Source organism: Lichenostomus cassidix, chromosome 1Aa (genome assembly GCF_008360975.1).
Source record: "Lichenostomus cassidix isolate B80296 chromosome 1Aa, HeHo_3.0, whole genome shotgun sequence".
Lineage (NCBI taxonomy): Eukaryota > Metazoa > Chordata > Aves > Passeriformes > Meliphagidae > Lichenostomus > Lichenostomus cassidix.
In genome coordinates, this window is record NC_139480.1 from 2,788,244 (window position 1) to 2,798,939 (window position 10,696).

The 10,696-nt window shown below is 47.5% G+C and overlaps 1 non-coding gene across 1 annotated transcript; it reads left to right on the forward strand.

Moving 5' to 3' along the window:
- Window positions 1-9,816: 9,816 nt before the first annotated feature.
- Window positions 9,817-9,930, forward strand: LOC146443064 (U5 spliceosomal RNA). The gene has a single exon (XR_014849396.1). It is a non-coding gene; the product is annotated as a U5 spliceosomal RNA (small nuclear RNA).
- The last annotated feature ends 766 nt before the right edge of the window (window positions 9,931-10,696 follow it).

Consider the following 10,696-nt stretch of genomic DNA (forward strand, 5'->3'; position numbering starts at 1 on the left):
TGAGGCCACATCTGGGTGCTTCCCAGCACAAGAGAGGCATGGGCATACTGGAAATATAAATATATATAAGGAAAATCTGTTTAAAGTCATAATTTTTTTTTTTTTTTTTTGTGAAGATGGTTGAATACTGAGAGGTTGTGTCCAAGGCCAGGTTGGACAGGGCTTGGAGCACCCTGGGATAGTGGAAAATTCCCTGCCCAGGGCAGGGAGTTGGAACTGAATGATCTTGAAGGTCCCTTCCAACTCAAACCAATGTATGATTTGATGTTTCTGTGAAAAACTGGAGTTTTATCCCAAACTGTAACCAAAAGCATGAATCATCCCTGGAGCCAGATGGGTGACAGCAGGAAAGGAGCTGTGCAGGAATTATTAGACCATTGGTGTTCTTGTGGTATCCAGAAATAAGAGGAATCCCACAGAAGCTGGAAAGGAGAGATCTCAGTGTGAGGGAGTTGTTTTGATGTTCACTGGTGCTTTGACACATTTCTGTCTCCCTGCCACCTGAGCCCTGCACAGCCACACTTCAAACACCTTCCCAGCTGGAAATAAACTGAAAAATAGTAGATATTTTCATGTATTAAAGCACTTTCCTAAATAAACCTGGGGTAAGCACCAGGGAGGATGAAGAGGCACTTCATAAAAATGACAGTGCTTAACATCAGTGAAAATGAGGATAAATAGACCAGAAATTGGTTTAGGGTGGGAATTAGAATTAAAACTCACCCTCTCCTGTAGATCAGCCTCCCTTCAGGACCAGAAACAGAAGTGTTAATTTGCCTCCTACTCACCTGATGTGATGGAATGAATGTGACAGGGGAGAGGATGACCTTTTACCACAGCCTATCCTAGACGTGGTTACAAGGATTGTCTCTGAGAGGAAATGTAGAAATTATCTCACTTCTGCAAGAGAAACTCCAGCTCTCCTGTTAATAAAAGCTGTGACTTGGGCTCCAAGGATTCCTGAAGCTGGGGATGGATATTTCCTGGGAGAGAGTCACTGCAAACAGCAGGAGAAATGCAGAATTGCTTTCACAGGGGCCACAAACCCAAGTTTCTTCAGACCATCTCCATGCTTGTTGTCCACGTGGCTGCAAAGGCTGATATGGCAGCTCAGAATTCATGTTCTTAGAAACAAAAATTCAGATTCTTTGCCCTTTGCAAAAATCTATAACACCAGGAAATTTCCACTCTCAGGAGCGAGCAGATGGGAGGAACCACCCTTAAATGCCATCTGCAGCACCACCACAATTTCAGAACTCTCACTGTCAAGAAAGATCCCTTTTTATGTCAAAAGAAGCCTGATCTGGAGGAGAAGAAGGGAAATCTGAGCCTGCATGCCTTGTTTCCCTGTGATGGCACACAAAGAGGAGGCAAACACCATGAATCCAATTTTAGGAGATTTCCAATTTCAGGGTGCCCTGAACAGGTACAGATATTTATGATGACCTGAAGGATCATGATGGCCCCAAGACCTTTGGGTTCCTTCCTTCACTCCTCCAGTGACCACTCCATTCCACCTGATTCACACCTATTTTAGGAAAGGCTAGTTTTCTCCTTGGAAACTCCTCTTTCTCTCTCCATGGACACTAGAAAGCCCTTGGAAAACCCTTGGAAAAGCAGCTTGGAGTCTGTCATGTGGCTAAAGCTTTACGCTGAATCCAAGCCTGCACAACTCACCCAAGACCAGGCAGAAGAGGAGAACTGATTTACAGGAGAACTCAGCCTGCCTCTGGAATAGCTCTGGAAATGCCAGATCACAAATATCTCCTCTTGGAGATGCAGAGGAAAAACTTGAGCCCCTCCATCACAATTCTCATCATCTAGGGTGGTGCAAGATGGTTCAGCCTGGCTCACTGGGAAATGCACACCAGGAATATTGCCACAGCTGGAGGCTGCTGGACCCTACAGATCTCACCACTGCAGACTAGAAAAAACATATTTATGTCACAAAAATACAGCAGGAGGGGAAGCTCTGTGTGTGAATCCACATCTACAATTCAATCTCCACCGAATATAAATAAAACCAGTTTTGGGGCAAGGTGGAAAGAAGGAAGGAGGTGGGCAAGGGGAAGGTGTCCACGGACCAGTTTCTCAGCAAAGACTAGGCCTCCCTGCTTCTGCTTAATTGATTAATTCCTTCTCAGCAGAGTCATCTGTTTGATGTGCTTTTCCATAGAAGCAGTTCAGAAAGTTCATGGGAGTTAATCCGTGAAGATGGCTGGAGCTGCAAAGCCAAGCATCTGATTAAAGCGCGAGGAGATCGCTCACAGCTTAGCTGCTTTCAAAGTTGTTCCCAAAGTCTTTGCTAACCTTCACATTTCAAAGTTCACTTCTCAGCGCTGGGGAATTTAAAGGGGAAGGCTCCTTTTTAGCAGTGGGATTAGTATTGTGATCAAAAAGACAAGGGAATAAATTCCGAGGGAGGCCGCGCGCGGAGTCACGCGCAAAAAGCAGCAGATGAGAAGCTCCAGAGGCCAAGGCACTCAGAGGTTTCTGTTCCACAGCTTGCTCTGAATGCAGCACATGCTCTCCCCACTCCCAGATAAAGGCAGAGCCATCACTCATGCCAGGGCTACCTGCCTGTGCCCAAGGGCTTGGAGAAAAACAGCACAGGAGAGTTCTGTCTGCAGGGGTTTGCTGTCCTGCGGCTCTCAGCAGAGCCTGGCCAGTGTGGTGATGCCTAAAAATATGAACAGGCACAGCAGTGAAGGCAAAAAGGGTGTTAGCTTGGTTTAACAGGATCCTAGGTGCTCAACTTGTCAAAGGTGGAAACACACCGAGAAGCACAACACATATAGAAATTTATGGACCTCACAAATTAGTCTATTTACTTAAAATCCCCCAATGAGAAGCTTAATAAATGAAGTAATTGTCCCCCTATTCTAATTACAACCCTCCCCAAATGAGACTACAGCCCAGTTTACAAAAATAGTTCCAGAGAGGAGGCTCATCCAAGGTTGGAGCCTCTAGTTCTGAGATTGTGTGAATAATTAGTCTTCCCACTCTGCAGAACATCCAAACTAAGCTAAATATCAGGCTACAAGAGTTATAAACATGTGGGGCTGAGGTACAAGGAGTGTTTGTGAAGGGCACAAGGTGAGGGAAAGGGTATAAAAATGTATAAAATGGGAATAAAAATTTATAAAAAGGCTATAAAAAAAAAGGACAAAAATCACCAGGCATCAGTGGGAAGGCGAGCAAGAGCTCCAGGGGGGACATAAGTCAGGTGTGCTGGTGCTGAGTGATGTAATGAGGTGACAGAAATCCTCTGCTGATGCAGGAGCGATGAGGGATGATGTGGCAGCTTGCAGAGGGACGTCACACTGCCGAGTGATTCTGTGACTAAAGAGCAGCTGAAATTCAGAGGAAATAAGTGCAGGGCGATACACAAGGGGAAAAAAGAAAGCAACCCCAACTTTACCTGCAGTGATGAGCTTTGAGTGGACCATTACTTACTCAGGAACGAGTTGGTGTTTATAATGAGCAGCTCCATGAAAATGTCACCTCCGTGCTCAACGGCGGTGACAAAAAGCAAATTGAATGTTAAGAATTAATAGCGAAGGAACGGAGATCAAAATAGGAGCCATTATTACATCCCTACCTAAATTCAGTGCATGTCTGCCTCTGGAATGTTTTGAGCAGCTCTGGTGTTCCCCCCACAGAAAGGATGCAGCAGAACAGGGAAAGATGTGTGGAAGGGCAATAGAGTGATCAAAGGTACAGAACAATGAAGTACTCCAGGAATATTTCAGCTGAATAAGAGATGACAGAAGCAGAGTATGATAATAGTCTATCAGATTATGAGTGGCATGAAAAGGATGAAAGAGAGCAACTATTATTTTTTTTTTTTTTTTGTCTTTGAAAAGACAAAGGAGGGTGCTTGAGATGATAGCAGGTCAGAACAAAGGACTTGCTTCACACGAGGTGCAGTTAATCAAGAGATAATTCCCCCCTTGCCAAGGGATACTGCAAATGCTGGAAGTTTACTCGATGGAAAAATGTTAAACAACTGAATGGGAAAATACTCATGGAATTACTAGTAAATGCAAGGATACTTCAGGAACAAATATGAATATATTCTCTAGAGGATGTATAAAAATACCTGCACTACTCTGTGCTTGGTCTTATACTTTCCCCTGCACTGGCTTAGGTAGATGCAGAGTGAGGGTGATTTTATCAGTGCTTGATTTCCTATCTCCTCCAAAGGATGGAGAGGGCACTGGGGGAATCACCATTCTGGGAAATGTTCAGAAAATGTGTTTAGGGACCTGGTTTAGTGATGGAATTGGTAATAGTGGGTTAATAGTTGGACTTAGTGATCTTGGGAGTAATTTACAATACCAATTATTCTATGAATAAATGGTGAAGGACTTGGCACTTTGTGGAGGCCTTTCAGGAGGGAAGCTCTCTAGAATCTTCTCTGCATCAGCTTCAAGGCTCCTGAAATTTTTGCACACTAATTCTTCACATTTCTTGAATTATGTTATACAGGATTTGAAGTCCTAGAATTTTTTTTTCCAAGTTCTTAGAGGTTTGAGGACAAATCAAACCTCACTGCTCTGTAGTTGTGCTATGAAGATGATATTGCCTCTCAGAATTAGGGGCAGATCAGGAGAGGAAAAGGATTTAACTCTACAAAAGAGTATTTTCTCTGCCAGAATTTAATTCTACAGGACCATGTAAGGCCCCAGAAGCAGTCACAGTGCAAAGGGAATGAGATCTGCACTGCTGCCCTTCCTGTATGACCTCATCCATGGCACAGCACCTCCTTTATCTCTCCTCTCCTCTCCTCTCCTCTCCTCTCCTCTCCTCTCCTCTCCTCTCCTCTCCTCTCCTCTCCTCTCCTCTCCTCTCCTCTCCTCTCCTCTCCTCTCCTCTCCTCTCCTCTCCTCTCCTCTCCTCTCTCTCCCCTCTCCTCTCCTCCCCTCCCCTCCCCTCCCTCCCCTCCTCCCTCCCCTCCCCTCCCTCCCTCCCTCCCTCCCTCCCCTCCCTCCCCTCCCTCCCCTCCCCTCCCTCCCTCCCTCCCTCCCCTCCCTCCCTCCTCCCTCCTCCCCTCCCTCCCCCTCCCTCCCCCTCCCCTCCCTCCCCTCCCCTCCCCTCCCCTCCCCCTCCCCTCCCCTCCCTCCCCTCCCCTCCCCCTCCCCTCCCTCCCCTCCCCCTCCCCTCCCCTCCCCCTCCCCTCCCCTCCCCTCCTCCCCTCCCTCCCCTCCCTCCCTCCCCTCCCTCCCCCTCCCCTCCCCTCCCTCCCCTCCCTCCCTCCCCTCCCCTCTCCCTTTTCATCTAGGGAAAAAACCCCACTCTGTTTGGGGATATTAGTGAGCTTATCTAAAGAAATGTAGGCAGGCAGATGATTCAGCAATATTTCACTGTCCTCCAGCAGCAAAAACAATCAGTGGGAATCTTGTCTGCTATGGACAGAGCTGGACATTTCCACTGGTGAGGAAGAAAAGAGTTTGAAGAAGGCAGAGCCCTTCTGAAAGAGGAGAAATGCCAGAGCTCAAGTTCTGAGGTCATGGAATGACTGTGGACAGATCTGTATTACAGCCCTACAAGTCCCCTGGCTTGTTCCCTCTCTCTCCATCTCACATGAAGGCTTAGCTGAGGCAGAGGTTGGTTTTTGTGATGGATTCTCGTTGTCCATTTGCAAGCCAAAGTGCTGGAAATCTTCAGCCCTGGGGAAGTGATGAGGGGCCACACACACTCTTGAGAGCCAGGCTGGAGCCAAAATCATCCTGGGAACACGTGGGCTGGGTGTGAAGGCAGAACAGACGGTTGTCAGGGCTGTGTTTAAACACATGAGACAGGGAGGTGCAGGAGGAGTCAAGAACTTCAAGGTCATGCACCCAGTGGAGATTCAACCCCTAAACTTGTCTTTGCTGCTGGCAGCCCCTGGCTGGAGAGCAGCACGAGCTGGACACAGGAATTTGGAAGTGACAAGCTGTGGTGAACACAGTGGACAGGTGGAGCAGTCACACAGAGTTATCATCTGTGGGGAAAATAACTCTGCCCAAAGGGATTGGGATGAGTCAGGCTAAGGATGCTGCAATTGAATAAAAATGCCTCTGCTTTCCTGCAGTTCAACTAATCCACATTAGCAGTTCACTCGGATTTACTTTCCCGTGACAACAAGAGCACAAACTCATGGGATTTTAGGGCAAAAATGCACCAGGTACATTTTTAACAAAAGATGATTAAAGTGAAATCTGCTGGCCACCCTTCTCCTCTCCTCCACTCAGACTGACCTTCACCCAGTTCGGCTGTAGAGAAGAATTTATTTGGGGAGTGAATATGCAGCAGGTTGCTCTTCCCTGGGCACATCCCTGTCTCCAGGCACACAGCAGGCTGAGGTCAGCACAGGTAGCTGAATTTTCATTAGGAACAGATCCTTTTATCGTGGTTTACCATCCTGGACACAGAAATCAGGAAGGATATCAGGTTTCCTGCTCTTACCTTTATCAAGTCTTCCTTCCAGCAGGTGACATCATCCTGTTGATGAAGGTCAGGTTGGCCTCAGCTCCTTTCTGACTCATTGAATATCAGGGATGGCTGGAGGCGGCTGAGGGCGGTGATTTGATGTGACAGGGCAGGAGGGAGCACACCAGCAGCACAGCAGGACACAGGATGCAGGAATGGGCCATGCAGTGATCCATTGTGACAAGGGGAGAGCTGAGGATGGATGGTCCAGCGGCCTGAAGTGACCCAGCAAGGGCAGGATGGAGAGAGGCAAAAAAACCTTTGGTTTGTGTCCATTTCCAATTCAACAGGACAAAGCCAAGGTGATCTTCCTTAGGTGATGATGGGATCTCACACAGATTTATTGTGTGAGATTCTGTGACATCATGAACCAGGTTCTTCCCTTAAAGATCATCTCATCCCACCCCCCCTGCCATGGCAGGGACACCTTCCACTATCCCAGGTTGGTCCAAACCCTGTCCAACCTGGCCTTGGACACTTCCAGGGATCCAGGGGCAGCCACAGCTTCTCTGGGCAAGCTCCACCAGGGCCTCCCCACCCTCACAGGAGGACATTTCTTCCTGACATCCCATCTAAACCTGCCTATTTCAGTATAAAGCCATTAATTCTGTCTCTTAAGATAGAGAGCACAGCAGTCCAGGTTGGATCCACAATGTGGATCCATCAGAGCAGGGGAGAAGTAGCAGCAGGGACTCTGCTCTGCAGAGCTGTGGCCATGGAAAAGAGAGGCAGCAGCAGCAGCCTGTGACATCCATCACTTGACAAGTGCTGCTTGACTAACCTGTGACTTGGTTTTGGTAGAACATGCAGTTAAAGACACCAGGTTTGCTCTCAGGTGATTTTTCTTGGCCTTTTCTCCAAAGGGCTGTTTCTCATGCATTCAGCATCCAAATATTTTTTTAGAGAAAAGGTTTCTCTGTTCCTCCAGGCTCAGGAAGGCAGGGACAGCTGGTAGTTGTTTCCTTCCAGCCCTCTTCCTTTCCCATCCTGAGAAATTTCCTGCCAGCTGTGGTCACCTGTTTGATTTCTCTTTAAGTGGCTGCCTTCCTCCACAAATTAATTTTGATTATTGTCTTGCCTGGCAGGGAGGGAACTCTTAGTCATGTGAGCTTGAAGCATTCACTCTCTTTATATCTTTCTCTTTTTCCCCTGCACCGAGTCTAATTTTGTGGTTCTCTGCCTCCCCCAAAAATAACCCTCAGACCCAATTCTGAACTGTCATCTTCATTACATCACAGCTGCCTGCAGACAGGGCTTATCACTTGCAATCCACTCAGTTACACTTGTGATTAAAACTGATTGCAAATGTGATCCTGGCTGCTCAGCCTGGGAATTGGGAACGTCTTTATAATTTCTGACAGCAGATCATGAGGACCTAGATAAGCCTGGCAGGACAAGATCTTTGCAGGCCGGTGGGAGTGGGAGGAGAATGTGCATCTGTGAGAAAGGGAGAGGAGATGGTGATGTGGGACAGAAATATATAGAGAAGCCCAGGTTGGAATTTAAAAGCCCTGAGTTGAAATCTGGGAAAGGCAGGGGGTGAAAATAAAGCTCATTGGACTGCCAGGACCATCCCTAGGAATGGATATAGCAGAGAAAAGCAGACCCCTGCCCAAATCTTCATCCAGTTTTGGGCATCAGTAACTCATGGAATCAGTGTAAATATTCCTGGGAAAACAAAAAAACAACTGTTGTGCTTCTTCCCAACAGCAGTAGCAGCACATTGTGATCTCAGGACTGTCCTGCACTTCTGCATCTGCTGCTGCTCCATCCTATTCCCTTTGTGTAAATGGAGACATTTATCCCCTGTTGGATCAGAGCAGGGCTGCAAAATTAAACTCTGCAGAGTGATGGAGCCTTAAATGTGCTCAGAGGGTTTGCATCTTTCTCCAGACCTGGAAGGTTGACTGAGCTACACCATCTTTCTGTTAGCTTGGACTTTGGCTTGATTTCACAGATTTTTATGCTTATAATTAACTATGGACTTTACATTCATTATATAAGAAATGTAATTTTTTAAAAATGTAATAAATAAAATATTGTATAGCATAATAAACATTACACATCTTTATATCATAACCCACTTGTTTTTCCCACCTGCTCTGGTTAGGGGTTCAGTGCTTTGTGTTGAGCTAAAGCCTGATTTCCACACATTGTTCTGAAGAGACTGAAAATCCACCAGATTCCTGGGATGTTCCAACATGGTAAATCTTCTCCCTGATTCATCTTAGTCCATTTCTTCCATCCTGACTTGAGTTATCATTGATTTAATTTCCTCTCTGAGGCTCTCCTATGGAGCCAGCCAAACATCTCCACAAGGAGATGCCTCTCCAGTGCCATTCCCAGGAGCTGAACAGGGTTAATTTGACACATCTCCCCACAGTTTGTCCTCCAGACTTCTGAGTCATTTTTGCTGCTCTCTTCTCATGTCTCTCCAAGCACTGGATGCTCCCTTGCAGGCACAGACATCAGAGCTGGGTTCCCCCACTTCTTCCATGCCCAGATGAGAAGTGACTTTCCTCATCTCATTCAACATCTCTCTGCTTCTGCATCCAGGCTGAGTCAGCCCTTCTGAGGAATTTAGGGCATTGCTCTAAGACTTTCTTTTCAAATCATTGAATTGTTCTGGCTGCCTTGGAGTTCCTGCCTTCCAGCACAGGCTCTCTTCTTCCTGCCCAAGCTCCAAGATACTTTTTGTTTATCAAAGCAAACCTTTGCAGAGAGTCCATGCCTTGGGATCATCTAACTCAAGGCACGGAGCTGATGTGCTTCTGTCAGGAGCCCAGTCACAAAAATTGCCCTGTAGGCAGCACAGACACCCAAAATAATCTGATTTTCTGCATCAGCAGCAGGGTCTCAAGACATTGAGATCCCTGGAAGTGTCCAAGGCCAGGATGGATGAGGCTTGGAGCAGCCTGGGGCAGTGGAAGGTGTCCCTGCCCAGTCAGGGGTGGCAGTGGATGGGGTTTAAGATCCCTTCCAGCCCAAGCCATCCTGGGATTCTGTGTTGGTCAGGAACGGGCTGAGCCTGCCGTGCCTGTGTCGCTGTCCAGCTGATGAAAGGCGTTTTCCTGATGTTCCTGGAGAGCTCGTTTCCGATGTCTCATTAGTATTCAGGTTAATTTGCATACCCAGGATGCACCACGGGCCGGTGGCACAATCCTGGTCAAAATTCCCACCTCTCCCGTGGGAACACTTGGGTGAGGACATGGGGCTGGGCTGTGTCCCTGCTGAGGGACCGGGCTGGGCCACCACAGGGTCACACTGAAATGCGAAAGAGGTCGCCATGTCCTGCAGTGAACAGCCTTGAGAATGGGTATGTGTGTGGGACAGGAGTTTGGCATTCTCAGGTTTCTCTTCATCACGCATAAATCTTTCGCCTTTTACTAAAGATTTCCGTGGAGAGGAACATTTATGGGATATCAGTAATTTTTTGTGGCTCTACTTAGGTGGGGCTGCTCCTATGCTGGTTAAAAAACAGAGAAAAGTGTACAACAGGAAAGAAGTTGCTTGAGGCATTAAAAGCACTAAGTTTGTGCTCTTCCTCAGAAAAAAATATACAAATGTGTGTGTCCAGCTCTGGGGTTCTCCCCACTGAAGCTGCAGGAGTGGTTCCAGAGGTGACCACCAAGGAGCTCCCAGAGCAGGAGCCTCTCTGCTCTCAGGCTGGGAGAGCTGGGGGAGTTCACCTGGAGTAGAAAAACTCCTATAGAGAACTTAGAGCTCCTTCCAGGGCCCAAAGGGGGCTGATAGAAAAGGTGTGTGAATTTTTACCCTCACAGGTACTGCGAGGACAAGGGGTAATGGTTTTAAGCTAGCGGAGGAGGCTTAGATTAGATATTAAGAAGAAATTCTTTGCTCAGGGAGTGCTGAGGCCGTGACACAAGTTGCCCAGAGAAGCTGTGGCTGCCCCTGCATCCCTGGAAGTGTCCAAGACCAGGCTGGACAGAGCTTGGAACACCCTGGGACAGTGGGAGATGTCCCTGCCCATGGCAGAGGGTGGCACTGAATGGGGTTTAAGGTCCTTTCAAACCCCAACCATTCTATGGCTCTGTTATCTCTGAAGCAGCCTCTTGCTGCTGAGGGAAAGAAACAGCTCCTCCTGAAGGGATGTACATCCAAAATTATGGGTAAGATTTGCCAAGTTAAGGCGCTGTGTTCACTCAAGTGGCACCTTTATCTTGAATTCGGTATATCCACTCCTTGGGACCATTTTCACCAC